Raw genomic sequence first — 15,387 nt, 5'->3', positions numbered from 1 at the left:
CTCTGGGCAAGCCTCTGCTCACCAGCTTTCTTGACTGCAAAAAGAATCTAAGACCCACATTTGTCATGAGGGTTAAATGAGACAGTGGATGAGACAGTGCCTGGCCATGAAACGTGCAGATTTCTTACTCATATCTTCTGCCCCCTTTGGATGATTTCTACTCTGCTGTGGACAGGAACCCCACATCGCCTTCTCATCAGGTATCACGTGGAGGCTAGTGATGGCTACCTGTCCCACTCAGTCTCTCCATGGAAATTTGTTATAAAAATGCCAACTGCCTGGCCTCACGTTCTGCATCATACAGAGAGAGAAAACAAGTTCCTGAGAGCAGCAGTTCAGAGATTAGTAGGCAAACCAGTCACTAGATAGCTAGTGTGGGGCACGCACCGGAAAAGAGCACGGAGGAAGCAATTCTGTGACCAGGACAGGAAGGGCGAATCGAAGTCAGCCTGCTCAGCAAGCACATGGGATAACGCATACCAAGCAGAGGCAAAATGGGAGACTGGGAAGCAAGGTCAATCCAGTGATGTGGGTCCTTGAGCACTGGGCCCAAGGAGTCTGACTTGCAGGGAACACAAAGGCTCCAAAAGGGAGTAAAACCGTATTTGAATTTTGAAAACTTTTCTATATTGCCGGTGTGTGATGGCTTCAAAGAGGCAAGACTGGAGGAAGGGAGGCCAGTCTTTATTTGCTCTACTCGCTCCCTACTTCACGGTGTTCCAGTCACAAAAGGCTTCTCTCATCCCTTAAGATTTTATTTTTATTATTTATTTGAGAGAGAAAGAGAGAGAGAGCATGAGGAGGAGGGGAAGGAGGGAGGGACAAAAATAGGGAAGAAGCGGGCTCCTCCCTGAGCAGGGACCCCATCCCCAGCCCCTGTGGCCCAGTCCCTAGACCCTGGGATCCTGACCTGAGCCAAAGGCAGACGCTTAACCAACTGAGCCACCCAGGTACCCCCCTCTCAGTTCCCTGAATCACAAAACACTAAGTTCTACCCCAGGGCCTTTGCACTTGCTATTCCCTCTGCTTAGAATACTCTTTTCTTGGCTGTCACAGAGCTTCCTGTTTCTCAGCTTCCAGGTCTCAGATCAGGCATTTCTTCCTCTCCAGAATCTCCCAATCTAACTTAGGGCTCCCTCCCTCATTCTCTCTTGTAGCACCCTGTTTCTTTTTTCTACTTACCACAATTTGACATTTTACTCCTATCTGTGTGCTGTAACCAGGGTCTTCCCCCATTAGACGGTAAACTCCGTGAGGGTGGGGCCACGTCCCCCACCCTTTGAACCCCGTGTCCCCAGGCGCAATGCCTGGCACTAAGCACACTCCCAATAAACACTGGCGGGATGGGACCGTTAGAATGGATTATGACTTAACCTAAGGCAGCAAAACTGAGAAAAGGGGATTACCACCACGCGAGGTGGCCAGGTCAGGTGTGAGACGAGAGTCAGAATCCGTTCCAGCCGCAGCGCGGACTGCACGACTAGCGGTACAGACTCGTCAACAACCTTTTACCCACCACACCCTCAGGCTTCCCTTCAGTAAAATAAGACCGTCGCCCCCGCAGCTGGTAGAACAAATGCCCTCCAAGTCAGGCTTGGGCTACAGCCGACAGTCGTGGTGGCCCAAAAGAGGGCAGCCCGGAGTTGAGAACACCCGCCGGAACAGCAAACGCTCCCGGGGAGCGGAAATCAGGGCCCGATGGGAAGTCCAAACATAAAATGGATCCCCCACACGCGTAGCGCCATGGTTCAGTGTCCCCTCATAAAGCGTCCGGTAAGCAACAGAGGACGGGAGTAATGTAGGGCCGCATCATTTGTTTCTTTTAAAATAGTCTTCCCATTTCTCAGCAGATCCCTCTGAACAGTACTTCGTAGAATCTAAGCTTGCAGAATTCTCAGGGCGATAGGGTAGAAGGGTATCCCAGCATGGGATAACCAGGAAGTGGATGGGCAGACGTTCGCGCGCTGTGCCACCTGGTGGAGAAGGAAGAGGCAGTGTGGAAGGCTCGCCGGGACCCTCCTCCTTCCCACAGGTTCCCGCTCCATTAGTAGCGACCCCGGGGAGAGGTGAGACCCACAGGCCCCAGAAACCTACGTGTTACTACATTTCCCAGAGGTCTGTGTGTCTGACTCTCCTCCCTGCTTCCAGTGTGCGGGCTGTTCTAATCCAGAAGGTTTCGCCCCCCCGGGCTCCTTCTTCCCTGCCGCTCAAAGCCCGGTAGAGGCTGGGCAAACCGGGCACGGCCCGTATCTAACCAGCTAGGACGAGCTAAGCCCTGCGGGGCCTTCTGGGAAATGTAGTTTCCGAAGAGACCGTGACAACAGTGGGCGAGGCCATGAGCCATTATAGCCAATTAGAGTCGAACAGGGGCTTCGTCACGTGATCTTTGCTGTCAGCTATTCTGCGGCTTGGTTCCTCACCTGCCGCGAGGAGGGATTCCGAGCGTCGGGCAGGAATTCTTGCCAGCGCCTGGTCTCGACTTCTGGGCTGGGTTCCTCAGGTCCTGAGCTGTCCCTGTTGGCCCGACGCGGCGCCGCCAGCCTGTTTGCATATACTTAAACTTGTCTTGGCTCTCCATGACCTCGTGTCAACTTGCAGGCGCTGTAGGACGTCATCCTGCTCTTCTACCCTGGCCTCTGCAGCCGCCCAACTGAGCCACTCGAGTTGTTTCAGAGCTTTAGTGAATAAGCCATGAATCGGCTATTGGAACCCCTCATCTTTGGGAACGTCTTCCACTACCTGTTCTCACTCGACCACTTTGTCCTCACCCATGACCGTGTCGCCTCAGAAACATGGTGTAGGGGGGGTTACATCCCCTAACCTCTCGGGTTGGTGACACCATCATCAACGGCTCCCACTTCAGTTAAACCCTAAACTCGTTGGTTTGGGACAGCCCTGAGGGGAGGAGGCTTTTAAAAAGCAAAGCAGGGAATTTGCTGCCGAGACCTCTGGTAGGACAAGGCTTTCAAAGGTCTAATCTTTGTTGCCTTCCACCTCATTTTCCTCCTTCTAAAAGAGGGAGAAAGGGGTGCCTGGCTGGCTCAGTCCGTGGAGCATGCGTCTCTTGAGCTGGGTCCTGAGTTTAAGCCCCACCTTGGGTGTAGGGACAAACAAATGAACTTTAGAAAAAAAAAATTAAGAGCGCATGAGAATGAAATGCAAAGCCAAGCTAAATATTAATTATGAGAATCCTAGAATGACACTTTGGTATGAAAGTGGAAGATACCATACTCAAACTGAAGTGCTAATTGACATGTAAGGAATGAAATGAGAAATAACAAGAAAACCGAGCAAAGATGCTAAATGGATATGTTAATAGAGTTAAATGAACCCAGAGAACAAATAATAAAGTCCTTTAAAAAGCCTTATGATGGAAAAGAATAGGGTGTTTCGGAGGTGAAAGTCTGTTATATGCAGTGTTTTGTTAGCCTTCCAGAAAGATTAAGGTATTATACCCAAAAAATTCCCTTGGAAAGTGGCAGGTGTAAGAGAACCCTGGAAATGAGTAATCTGGCTTCAAAAAAAGTAATTTTTTAAAAAAATGAGTCTTTCTTGAGGGGAAAAGAAGATCTAAACCAGGTATATTTGGACATTTCAGAGCCCCCGTGCTGCACCTTACAGACAGAATCCCATGGAGACTGGGTTCCCACTGTCTACGCCAGCCATTATGCAGATTTTGGATCCCAGGCTAAAGGCCACACACAGCCTGAAAGTTCTCTGGAGGTTTGCTGTCAAGCACTGGTGAAGAGATTTGGTTTGGTGGTGTTCTCTTCCAATAATGTTTTATTAATGTATATCTTTCATTCCCCTGTAGTGTAAGGTCCATTTGTCATGCAAAAACTCCATGAACTGCCATAAACCCTATCTGTAGTGTTTTTCACACACCGTGTGATATTTGATAAAAGAAAAGCAGCCCAGGGGTGAGTTAACAATTAACCAGAAAAGACACAACTTTGAAAGCAATCCAGTTTGTTACCCTTCTGCCTGTCAGCCTCCCCACCTAATTCTAAATTTAAAGACTTACTGTTTATTAACAGGAAGTTTCAACTATATATGTGTGTCTCTGGGGAAAATGCATGCAGAGAATAGCCACATGTTTATATGCAAGGCGCATATCCAGATCCAAACCAAACAATTCTGGACTCCCACACTGAACATTAATATTTCACAAGGAGAGCACAAGATCCCCAATGAACAAGAAAAGTTATACATTATAGAAAAAGAAATCATGTAGATATCAATTTTCATTAAGGCAGAGCAATGGATCTTCAATTATTTGTGCAGGACTGGTTTGTTTTCAATTCATTGCCCTCCAACACTTCTGTAAAAGAAGAGTTTATTTCTAGAAATAAAAAAAGAAATTATAGTGCGATATAAAATATAATCCCATTTTTAATTATTAGATTTAACATACATAAAATCTCTCTAAAATTGCTGTAAAAGCCAGCACCTGGGTAGCTCAGTCAGTTAAGTATCTGATTACTTGATCTCAGCTCAGGTTTTGATCTCAGGGTCATGAGTTCAAGCCCCACATTGGGCTTCACACTGAACATGGAGCCTACTTTAAAAAAATGAAACAAAATAAAAAATAAAAGTAAAACAAAATAAAATTGCTGTAATAGCTTCCAAACACTTAGGCTTGATTTTACATTCAGTTCATGGCAGACTAGATCACCAACCCACACTTGTCTAAGGGCCATATTTGAATAACACTGAGATAAAGCATCTACAAATGAAAATCTTACAGAGATAAATCACATATCACTCCCTGACTCAAACTGTTATTATTTTTTAATGTCGACTCTTATTGAAGCCACAATTGTGTATGGTTTAAAAGGTCAACCAGAAGTGCAAGGTTTAAAAAAAAAAAAACAAGTGTTCTGTACCTTCCTTCACCTCCTCCTCCCAATTCCTGTTCCCTCTCTGTCCAGTTTCTGAACAGTAAGCATACAGTGCTACTTAAGTGACATATTTCAATCTAAGGTAATTGATAATGAATAGCCATCACCTACCTTAAGAAGTAAAGGATCACATTTACAGCTGAAGCTCTGTGTTACCTCCCTGATTTCATTCCCCCTGCCAGAGAAAAAACATATTATTTTTTTAAAGATTTTTATTTATTTATTTATTTATTTATTTATTTGACAGACAGAGATCACAAGTAGGCAGAGAGGCAGGCAGGGGGGGTGGGGAAGCAGGCTCCCTGCTGAGCAGAGAGCCTGATGCGGGGCTCAATCCCAGGACCCTGGGATCATGACCAGAGCTGAAGGCAGAGGCTTAACCCACTGAGCCACCCAAGTGCCCCAACATATGTGTTTTTTATCAGTGTTTATTATTCCCATACATTTTTTATACTAGATATAGACATATCTAGTATTCCCAAATATATTGCCTTTTCATGTTTTTAAGTTTTATAAAAATGGCACAATACTTCCTAAAACTTTTTTTTTCATAAGATTATGTTTTTGAAAATCATCCACAGGGGTGCCTGGGTGGCTCACTGGGTTAAAGCCTCTTCCTTCGGCTCGGGTCATGACCTTGGGGTCCTGGGATCAAGCCCCGCATTGGGCTCTCTGCTCAGTGGGGAGCCTGCTTCCCCCTTTCTCTCTGCCTGCCTCTCTGCCTACTTATGATCTCTGTCTGTCAAATAAATAAAAATTTTAAAAATTCTTTTTAAAAAATCGTCCACAATAACATGCATAGCTGCACTTCATTAATTTCTTCTGATGTACAGTAGCTCATTATTTGAATATACCTAAATGTATCTACCCATGTTCTTGTTGATAGAAATTTAGATTGTTTCCCATTTTCATCATTACAGGGTTGCAATGAACATTCTTATAAGTGTCTCCTGAAACATAAGTGTGGGAACCTAGGGTATAGACCCATGTCAACTATGTGATTCATATACCAGTGAGTGAAATCCTGGGTCAAAGGGTATATGCATCTTTATACATCTCCACCTTTAAATATTGTCTACTTGGTCTCTGAAGTGCTTGTACCAACTCACACTTACTTCAGCAGGGTGGGAGAGTTCCCATTTCTCCATATGACCACCGACATTTGAAACCGTCAGACTTTAATTTCCCAATCTGATGGATTTGAAATGGTACCTCATTATGGTTTTGTTAGCATTTCTCTGATTAATGATGAGGTTGAGCAACTTTTCATGCATATATTAGCCATTCTGGTGTCTTATTCTGTGATTTACCTGTTTATTTTTTATTCATTTTTCTATTGAATTTTTAAATTATTGACTTATTAGTTATGTATATATTCTGTATTTGAATCCTTTATCAATGACGTATTTTTGCAAAAATTTCCCCCCCCAGTCTGCACTTTGTCTTTTCACCTATTTAATAATGTCTTTTGATACTCGGGCATTTTTTATTTTTTTTCAGCTTGTGTAAGGACTTAAGTTTATTAACATATAATGTATTATTAGCCCCAGGGGTACAGGTCTGTCAATTGTCAGGCTTACACACTTCACAGCACTCACCGTAGCACATACCCTCCCCAATGTCCATAACCCAACCACCCTCTCCCTACCCCCCACCAGCAACCCTCAGTTTGTTTTGTGAGATGAAGGGTCTCTTATGGTTTGTCTCCCTCCCAATCCCAGCTTGTTTCATTTTTTCCTTCCCTACCCCCCAAACCTCCCACTTTCCTTCTCAAACTCAGACATTTTTAATTTTAAATGATGTTGACTTTATCAGCTTTTTTCTGTATAGGTTGTACTTTTTTAAAAATTCAAATTTAATTAGTATATACTGTATTATTAGTTTCAGAGGTAGAATTTAGGATTCATCAGTTGCATACGACATCCAGTGCTCATTATTTCAAGTGCCCTCCTTAATGCCTATCACCCAATCACCCCACCCCCTCACCTGCCTCCCCTCCAGCAACCCTCAGTTTGTTTCTGAGGCTTAAGAGTCTCTTCTGGTTTGCCTCCCTTTCCGTCTCTTTCTGTTTTCATCTTATTTTATTTTTCCTTCCCTAGGTTGTGCTTTTTGTATTTTATTAAATCTGTGCTGTAGCCAAAGATCATATGTTATGCTCTCATATTTTCTTCTAGAAGTTTTCCTTTCTTTCTAGGTTCTTGAATTCCACTTGGGTTTTTTTTTTTTTTAATTTCACTCAAAAAAGAGTTCCAATTTTATTTTATTTTATTTGTAAAGATTCCATTTATTTACTTAAGAAAGAGAGAGATACAGAGAATGAATGCAGAGAGGGACAGAGGGAGAGGGAGAGGGAGAAGCAGCACCACCCCCCAGTAGGCAGCCCAACGTGCGTCCCAATCCCAGGACCCTGGGACCAAGACCCAAGCCAAAAGCAGACACCCAACCGAGCCACCCAGGTGCCCCAAGAGTTCCAATTTTATTTTATTCTTTCCTCTGTGAATAACCAATCACTCATTACCATTGTTTTGACTGTCTTTTCTCCACTGATCTGCAAAGCCACTCTGTCATTTGTATCTGCGGTCCATCTATGGCTGTGTTCCTGAGCTCTGTTCTGCTCCAGTGGTCTCGATTTCTGCCCCAGTTTCAACGCCGCAGTCTTAATGGCCACACGTTATAAGTCTCCTGTGCTACAGCGAGTCTGCCATCCTGTGCTGCTTTTTGATGTGTGTTTGTGTGTTTTACTATTCTTGTACCCTTTCATTCCCATTTTATTTATTTTTTTAAAGATTTTATTCATTTACTTGAGAGAGAGAATGAGAGGGGAGAGGTCAGAGGGAGAAGCAGATTCCCCGCCAAGCAGGGAGCCCGATGTAGGACTTGATCCCAGGAGTCCAGGATCATGACCTGAGCCGAAGGCCGGTGCTCAACCAACAGAGCCACCCAGGCGCCCCTCCACTCCCATTTTAGAATCAGCTTATCCTATCCCATTCCCGAAGAAACATGTCAGGATTTCTATTGGAATTCAAGAAAATCCACATGTTCTTATAGAGAATTGACCTCTTTATCATATTGACTTTTTCTGCCCATGTCCATAATGTGTTTTCCTGTTTAATTCATCTTTAAGATTTTTTTCTATCATTTTTATAATTTTCTTCATAAAGTTTTAAACATCTTTTGTAGATTTATTGGAAAGTATTTTATACTTTTTATAGAGTCCTTTTAAATGTTATTTTCTTTAGAATTCAATTTTTCTAGATTTGTTGAGGTATAATTTCTTTTTTAGAGTTGTAAATGACTTTATTTTTTCGTAAATGACATCTTTTCAAAATTATACTTTCCAACTCTTTGTGTCTAAACCATGGTAAAACCATAGAACTGCCTTGCTAAAGTCTCATATTAATCCTAATAATCTGTAAATTATCTTGGCTTCTTCAGTGTAAACCATCACATAACCTGCGAATGATTATATGGAAGTGATACGCATTGACAGAAGAGTGAGCTCCCAAAGCTGTCCACATCCCAACCCCCCAAACCTGTGAATATTACTACCTCACATGACAAAATGGACTTCATAAAGGTGACTAAATTAAGGGTCTTGAGATGGGAGAGTTGCCTGGATTACCCAGATGGGCCCAAAGTCATCACAAGAGTCCTTCCGAGAGGGAGGCAGAAGGAAAGTGAAGGCTATGTGATGCAGTGGTGGAGACAGACCATGTGACGGTGGAAACAAATGTTGCAGTGATGCACCTTGATGATGGAGGATGGGGCCCCTGGCCAAAAAAATGTGGGCTGTGCCCAGAAGCTGAAAAAACAAAGAAACAGACTCTCTAGAGCCTCCGGAGGGAACACAGCCCTGCTGACACCTCGATTTTTAACCCCTAAGACTAACTTCAGACGTCCAGACTGCAAGAGAATAAATTTGTGTTGTTTCAAGCCTCGATGTTTGCGGTAATTTGTTACAGCAGCAACAGAGAAACTGATACAGACATGTGAGAGAGAAACTTTATGAGACTTATCTGGTCTGAACTCATTCTAATTCTGTTCTGTCATGTGTGAGTTTGGTGGTTTTAGACCTGTAAACAGGAATCTTGGTTCCTCAGAACAAGATAGAAGCTCTTTTCTCCCTTTACAATCTTTGTGTCATTTATTTCTTTCTCTTTTCTTCCTTTTCTGCCTGGGCAGTCTCCCCAGATACAATGTTGAACTGAAAGGTGTTAGAGGACCCCCTTGTCATCTTCCTGATTTTAAATAATATATTTTTAAAGATTCTATTTATTTATTTGAGAGAGAGAGAGCGAGCACGAGTAGGGCAAGGGACAGACGGGGAGGGACAAGCAGACTCCCCACTGAGCAGAGAGCCCGATGCGGGGCTCGATCCCAGGACCCTGAGATCATGACCCGAGCTGAAGGCAGAGGCTCAACCCACTGAGCCACCCAGGTGCCCCTAAGATTATTATTATTATTTTTTAAGATTTTATTTATTTGACAGACAGAGATCACAGGCAGGCAGAGAGACAAGAAGAGAGAGAGGGGGAAGCAGGCTCCCCGCCAAGCAGGGAGCCCGATGCGGGGCTCGATCCCAGGACCCTGAGATCATGACCTGAGCCGAAGGCAGAGGCTTTAACCCAGCGAGCCACCCAGGCGCCCCAAGATTATTATTTTTTAAGTAGGCACCACACCTAGTGTGGAACCCAACGTGGGCCTTGAACTCACTACCCTGAGGTCAAGACCTGAGCTGACATCATGAAATGTACACTTACCCAACTGAGCCACCCAGGGACCCTTGGCTAAGATTATCTTTAACATAAATGAGTGCCCAATGTTATCAAGTGCTTTTTCTGTGCCTATCAAGGTAATCATGTAGATTTTCTCCTTAAGCTATTATTGTGATGATTTAGATGAACACTTGAACACTTTTTTTTCTTAAGTTGGTTTAACTTCACATTACTGAGACAGAACCAGCTTGGTTCCAATCCATTGCCAATATTTTAACCAAAATTTTTGCATCTATGCTTATGAGTGAAACTGGCTTTAAATTCCTTCCTTCTTCTATCCTTGTCTGGTTTTGGTTCAGGGTTCAATAGGCTCACAAACTGAGTTAGGAATGTTCCCTATCCTCTTATTTTGTTTGATTCTTTTTATTTTGGAAATCAAGCATTTATTTACAACTACGGAATATAGAGATTCACTTTTCTTAAATTCCACACACTCTTACCCACAAACACACTTCTACTGCCCTCATCCTCCCTGTATAATTATATCATAATTTTTGGTTCAGTCAATATTCAGCATTATCAGGATTATGTAAATATTACATACTAATGAGCTGTGTAGATTATATTTACTTATCCTTTCCTATACAACTTTTGGTTTTTCCTAGAGTAAATAAATAACTTCTTTTTGCTTGTTTGTTTGTTTTGGCTTAGTTTTCTATGTGCCAATCAATAATTCTTCCCAAAACTATTGCATAGTACTGCAAATCTCTCAACTCACTTAAATATTAGGTAACTGAACAATTGCATGTTTTCTGTGGAGAAAGTTCTCCTGGAGTTCTCTTGTTCTTTTGCTCCAAACTGTCCTGTCCTCTGGACCTGCTTCCAGCTGTTTTGGGGACTAACCCCCTTTATATTCTTTTTGTCTTGTTTCTGTATTAGAATCCTTGTATCCCAAACGTGGTGCTCTGAAGGGGCATGTGCACCTGAATGTTTATAGCAGCAATGTCCACAATAGCCAAACTATGTAAAGAACCTAGATGTCTATCAACAGATGAATGAATAAAGAAGATGTGGTATATATATATACAATGGAATACTATGCAGCCATTGCGACGACGTGGATGGAACTAGAAGCTATTATGCTTAGCGAAATAAGTCAATCGGAGAAAGACAACTATCATATGATTTCCCTGATATGAGGAAGTGGAGATGCAACATGGGGGTTTGGGGGGTAGAAAAAGAAGAAATGAAAGAAGATGGGATCGGGAGGGAGACAAACCATAAAAGACTCAATCTCACAAAACAGGTTGAGGGTTGCTGGGGAGGGAGGTGGGGAGAGGGTGATGGGGTTATGGACATTGGGGAGGGTATGTGCTATGGTGAGTGCTGTGAAGTGTGTAAACCTGGCGATTCACAGACCTGTACCCCTGGGGATAAAAATACATTATATGTTTATAAAAGGTAATAAATTAATTTAAAAAAAAAGAATCCTTGTATCCTAGGGGCGCCTGAGTGGCTCAGGTGGTTAAGCATCCAACTCTTGATCTTGGCTCAGGTCTTAATCTTAGGAGTTCAAACCCCACATTGGGCTTCTTGCTGGGCATGAAGCCTACTTTTTTTTTTTAAGATTTTATTTATTCATATGACAGAGATCACAAGTAGGCAGAGGCAGGAAGAGAGAGAGGGGAAAGCAGGCTCCCCGCTGAGTAAAGAGCCCGATGTGGGGCTCGATCCCCAGGACCTGGAGACCATGGCCTGAGCCGAAGGCAGAGGCTTAACCCACTGAGCCACCCAGGCACCCCATGAAGCCTACTTTTTAAAAAGTAAACAAAATAAAATAGAATCCTGTGTCCTGGTTTCAGGGTTTCCTCTTTCTTGATTTACTGGCTCATTTTGGTGGAACACAATCTTTCATTTAGAGATGGGGTACATGGAAGATAAAATTTTGAAGCCTAACTTGTCTCAGTTTATCTTAATTCTGCTTTCTCATTTGCTGCATGGATTGGTGTAGAATTCTAAATAGGAGTCATCTTCCTTCAGAAGCTAGAAGGTATGTAGTCGTCTACTTTCAGTCTTGTCGATGAGAAGACCAAAACAGTTCTTATTCTCCGATTTTTTGTATGTGAGGTGATTTTCCCTGTCTTACTGCTTTTGTGATAGTCTCTTCACTTCTGGTGCTCTGAAATTTCATGAAAATATGCTTTGGTATAGATTATTCCCCTTGATGCTTTGGACTGTCAGGATCTTTTTTTTTTTTTTTAAGATTTATTTATTTATTTTAGATAGAGTGAGAGAGAGAACATAAGCTGGGGAGGGGCAAAGGGAGAGGGAGAGAAGCAGAGTCCCCACTGAGCAGGGAGCCCGACCCAGGGTCCGACCTTGCCACCTCAAGATCATGACCTGAGCTGAAACCAACAGCTGGATGCTTAGCTTCCCAGGTACCCCTGGACTTTTAATTGGGAAACTCACATCATTAGTTCAGGGAAATTTTCTTATATCATGTGTCTGTGTGTGTGTGTCTGTGTGTGTGTGTGTGTGTGTATGAAAAAGAGAACTATATAAAAGAATATGACTAATAAAAATCATGAAACATAGTAGTTAAAAAAACGCCCATAAACTCACCACCCAACTCAGGAAGTAGAATATTCCCAATTTTTTGAACCTCCCTCTATGCTCTTTTCTGATGCCAGTCCCTGCCTTCCTCTGTTGCCCCCATGCCCTCACCCCTCACCAGCCACAAAACTAATCTCATGTGATTTTTTTTCTAATTCACTTTCCTTTATTTTTTACTGTATATGTATGTGTTGCTAAACTATACCTTGCTTACGTTTGCTGACTTTGGAACACCGTAGAAATGACATCACACACAGAAATGACATTCTTCTGTGGCTTGCTTCTCATTCAACGTTGTTCCTAAGAGACATCTATGCACATGGCTATTGTTCGTTGACTTGACATTGTAGTCTAGCATTCTCTTGAGTGAAAATACCCCAGTTTCTTTATCTCTTCTCCCAGGGATAGACATTAGGTTATTTCCTTTTGTTGGTTTATTTGTGTTTGTTTTTATTTTCTATCATGTCTCTGGTGTGATCATTTCTTTCCCTCATTTTCTCTCTGAAATTTACATTAATTGTGGGATCCTCTGGGCTGAGCCTTAAATATTTTTATTTCTTCTTTCCTATTTTCTGTTGCTTTGTAGTTTTCTTTTACAGTCTCAGAGAATTCTTCAAATTGTATCCTAATTCATCTATTGAACTTCTTACATTTCTACTATCATATTCTGAATTTTTAAAAAAGATTTTATTTATTTATTTGACAGACAGAGATCACAAGTAGGCAGAGACGCAGGCAGAGAGAAGGGGAAGCAGGCTCCCTGCTGAGCAGAGAGCCTGATGCAGGGATCCCAGGACCCTGGGATCATGACCTGAGCCAAAGGCAGAGGCTTTAACCCACTGGGTAACCCAGGCACCCCTCATATTCTGAATTTTTAGAAGTTCTTATTCTCTGGATGTTTCTTTTTATAGCTTACTCTTCTGTTTTCTTAGATACGAGACTCTGGTTTTCAGAGGCCTCCCCATGGCTAGCTGACTGCCAGACGCGATATTCATTTATGTGGTGTGTTCAGACCAATGGCATTTCTTGCAAAGAGCCGCAGAGAAAGGAGATGCTAAACTGAAGACATGGAATGAAACTCAGCTGGAACCAAAGTCCACTGGAAAAGTACGGATGGACGGATCTGGATGAATCTCCCTCACCTCGTTCATTCCAGGGGAGGCAATACTTCATGCTCGTAGGGAATGGCCCAGGAGAGCCGAGGCCACTAGCAGGCCCTGCTCAGACCCAGGAGTACTGGTATGAGTCTAGCACCTGAGGCCAGATCCCTAAACTGGGAAAACAGCACCTTTCTCACCCCAGAGCACCACTAAACCCCAAGAACCAGGGTAACAACACTGGCTACCTTGCTTCCCTCATGAAGCAGACGGCCACAGACCAGAGAGCTGCGTCTCAGGATGCTAACCTGCCCCTTTCATTCAGAGGGGAGTGAATCTGAAAGAGGAGAGTGCAGCTCTCCTGTGTGACCCAGGCTCAGTGGCCTGGGGTGGGGACATTGTCTCAGAGACAGCTGAGTAGTTCCAGGTGCAAATTCTAACAGGCAGATCCCGGGACATGGTGTGACTGCTCACTCTTGTCTTCCGGTTGTGAGTGCCCTGCAGTTAGGCTGAAAAGTGAAGAGAGGCCTAAAAGAGGTGGGAAAATGGGAGAAGGGCCTGGAACAAAAGGCATGCTCCGGATCGTTTTCCAACACCACCAAGCAGTTCTCCGCTTCTCAGTGAACACTAACTGGGCATCCCACACTTGAATTCAGTTCTGACGCTGTCTGCCTGGAGAGAGCAGCAGATCCCACAGGCTAGCAGCTCAGTCCTACAACATGTCCCCCAGTTCAGACACTGTAAGTCCGGGTTGTCACCTGGACTCCTGGCCAACTGACTATACATTGAACGTTTCCACAACCCCCTCCCCGGGTGTGACTGATTTGCTAGAACAGCTCATAAAGCTCCGGGAACAGCTCCTTACGTCTCCCAGTTTATGGTAAAGGATGTGACAAAGGATACAGATGAGCAGGTATGGGGCCAAGTTCAGGAAACTTCCTGGAGCTCAGGAACTCCTGTCCTCATGGACCTAGGGTTCAACACCCTCCTGGCACATGGATGTGTTCACCAACCCAGAAGCTCACCAAATCTCCCTGTTGAAGAGTTTTTATGAAACTTAATTTGCCGTGCCCCCTTTCCTTGCATCGGTGGGCGGAGCTGAAAGTTCCAGTCCTGGAATCAATGGTCTTTCCGGGGACAAGTTCACTAGGGACAGGCCCCACCCTAAGTCACCTTATTACCATAAACAGCTGTGATTAAAAGGCCTTGTTATAGGGGCGCCCGGATGGCTCGGCCCGTTAATCACCTGCCTTAGGCCTGGGTCACGATCCTGGAGTCTAGGATCCAGCCCTGTGTGGGGCTCTCTGTTTGGCAGGGAACCTGCTTCTCCTTTTTCCTCTGCCCTTCCCCCACCCTGCTCGTGCTTGGTCTCTCTCTCTCTCTCTCACTCCCAGTCTCTCTCTCTCAAATAAATAAGTAAAATCTTTTTTGAAAAAGGCCTTGTTATAAATAACAAAAGGTACGCCTATCTCTTAGGAAATTACAAGAGTTTTAGGCGCTCTGTGCGAGGAACTGCGGATGGAGACCAAATATATTTTTTATGGCAGCATGTGGGCCCACCCCTCAGCCGCAGGGATAGCTGCTTCCGCTTTCCACCGGGTGCCGTGACTCACATCAGCGAGGAGATTATTCTGCACACAAGTCCCTTCACGCAGGTGGGTGAGGGAGGGACGGCAGAGGCTGGGCAGCAGCTGCTGCTGGTGCTCTGCCCGCCGCGCCTGCGCCCCCTGGGCTGTGTTTGATGCGGGCTGGCTCTCCCTCTCCCGTGCTTTCTCTCCCCACGCCTGCACCTGCAGCTCTTGGTAGAGAGCCAGAGAATGCATGCGCCCCTGGGGCCAGCCGTCAGCCAGTGACTGACAAACTCGGGGAACAGTCCTCCTGCTCTCCGGCTCCCTGGTGGGGGCAATGTGAAGGTGTCCCCAGAGCTCCCGTGAGGGACCAAGCCAGGGCCACCCTCCTTAGAGGTTGCTTGCTGTCATGTCTTTGCTCGGCTTCCTTTCCAGGCCTGACACCCCTCCCTTCGCCCCCCTCACCCAGTTTTTTCCAAGAATGCTTAAATAA

General features: G+C 44.4%; 2 long non-coding RNA genes across 2 annotated transcripts; both read right to left on the bottom strand.

Moving 5' to 3' along the window:
• Window positions 1-746: 746 nt before the first annotated feature.
• LOC123926960 lies at window positions 747-2,201 on the bottom strand. Its single transcript, XR_006815338.1, has 2 exons — window positions 2,095-2,201; window positions 747-1,973 (listed from the first exon to the last, which is right to left on the bottom strand). It is a non-coding gene; the product is annotated as an uncharacterized LOC123926960 (long non-coding RNA).
• A 1,805-nt stretch (window positions 2,202-4,006) lies between these two features.
• Window positions 4,007-14,328, bottom strand: LOC123926527. The gene is made up of 3 exons (XR_006815288.1): window positions 14,192-14,328; window positions 5,013-5,076; window positions 4,007-4,321 (listed from the first exon to the last, which is right to left on the bottom strand). It is a non-coding gene; the product is annotated as an uncharacterized LOC123926527 (long non-coding RNA).
• Window positions 14,329-15,387: the final 1,059 nt, after the last annotated feature.

The sequence above is a fragment of the Meles meles genome, chromosome 16, assembly GCF_922984935.1.
Source record: "Meles meles chromosome 16, mMelMel3.1 paternal haplotype, whole genome shotgun sequence".
Classification (NCBI taxonomy): Eukaryota; Metazoa; Chordata; class Mammalia; order Carnivora; family Mustelidae; genus Meles; species Meles meles.
The sequence above is the reverse complement of the archived record's forward strand: the minus strand, read 5'-3'. Positions and strand labels throughout refer to the sequence as shown.